Raw genomic sequence first — 1,391 nt, 5'->3', positions numbered from 1 at the left:
GCGCACCGGGTGTCAGGCCCAGGCCGGTCAGCTGTGTCCCGGGGCCCTCCCCTGGGATTGGCGGGCGCCGCTGCAGGAGGCAGGGGACACCTGGCGCCCCTCTGCCTCCCCCCGGCTCCACCGCGAGCCACTCACCAAACGGCAGCAAGTGAGCGATGGGCTGCTAGGCGCCAGGCCCACGGCGTGGACGCGGCCCCCACAGGACGCCCCGCGGCCTGGTTCTGTGGCTCCCAGTAAAATCAGGCCCCTGAGAGCCCTTTGCCCCAGCCGCCCCGGCGGCCCCCAGTGCTGCATCCTCTGCCGGGAGAGGGGCGGCCTGGGGCTCCCGCGGTCAGCCACCTGGGTGGCCACTTGCCTGCGCCTGTGCAGTGCCCACCTGCCCGCTGCCCTCATCTAGCCAGCCCCAGCTGGCACCGTCTGGCGACCTTGAGGAAGGCGCTTACCCTCACAGCCTGGGGCCCGTCTTTGTGAAGAGCAAGTGGCTTGCAGGGGGCTCTGGAAGCCGGACCGGCCCTGCTGCTCCTGGGCTCTCCCTGTGCGCCGCGCTGGGGCCCAGCCGGCCGGTCAGCCCGCGCGTATGTCCCGACCTCGCTGTCGCTGGCCCTGGGGAGACCGAGGCCCTAGTCATGTGTGGCGCTGCTGTGGGGTCCACGTGCAGATGGGGGAGCCCCGGGGGCCGGAGAACGCTCCGGGCGGGGCTGGAGCTCTGGACCCGAGGTCCCGGCCGGCCGCAGAGAGCCGGGGCAGGGGCCAGGCAGGCCGGTGGGGAGGGGGCCGCGCCAGGCAGCGGGCGGCGCCCGGAGTCTCTGTGGTCGGGCTGGCGAGACGAGGTCCTAGGGTGAGGTGGCCGCGCTCTCAGCCCCGGCGGGCAGCACCCTGAGCCACTGCCCAAGGGCCAGTGCAGGCCTGTGGGCCTTCTGCCTCAGGGACTGGCCAGCCTGGTCACCTCTTGGACGTGGGCAGAACGGGTGAGCCCAGGCTGCTGTGCGGACAGGGCCGGAGTGTGGGCAGGGAGGGGCCCGCTGACCTGGGGATGATGGGCACTCGCCCACCTGCTGACCCACCAGACGTCCCTTCACTCGCCACCCAGCCAGGGGCCGTGTGCCCCAGGCCAAGGGCTCTTATGCTGGTGGCAGGACAGAGGGGTGCCCAGAGGGCTGCCCTGGGGCTCACGGGAGCCTCCGGCGTGGCCACACCCCAGGTGCAGGGCAGCGCCCTGCCGGCCTGCCCAGGCTGAGCTCGCCGCTTCCTCCCTCCTGGTGTGCAGATGTCTCCTGCGGGCGGTTCTAGAAAGGGCGGCGCCCGCGGGGGCAGGCAGGGGCCGGACCCCGCTCTGCGGGCACCGGGAGCACATGGGCCGTGGCTGCCGTGTGGGCGGCCGCGGGCGGCAT

The 1,391-nt window shown here is 73.6% G+C and overlaps 1 protein-coding gene across 1 annotated transcript in view; it reads left to right on the top strand.

Moving 5' to 3' along the window:
• The window catches only part of OLFM1 (olfactomedin 1), a 25,478-nt gene that overhangs the window by 3,495 nt on the left and 20,592 nt on the right, over positions 1–1,391 (top strand). The gene's annotated exons all lie outside the window — the stretch shown is intronic.

Source organism: Condylura cristata, unplaced genomic scaffold (genome assembly GCF_000260355.1).
Source record: "Condylura cristata isolate star-nosed mole 26May11 unplaced genomic scaffold, ConCri1.0 scaffold00006, whole genome shotgun sequence".
NCBI classification, from domain to species: Eukaryota; Metazoa; Chordata; class Mammalia; order Eulipotyphla; family Talpidae; genus Condylura; species Condylura cristata.
Note: the sequence above shows the minus strand (reverse complement) of the source record. Positions and strands in the feature narration are given on the sequence as shown.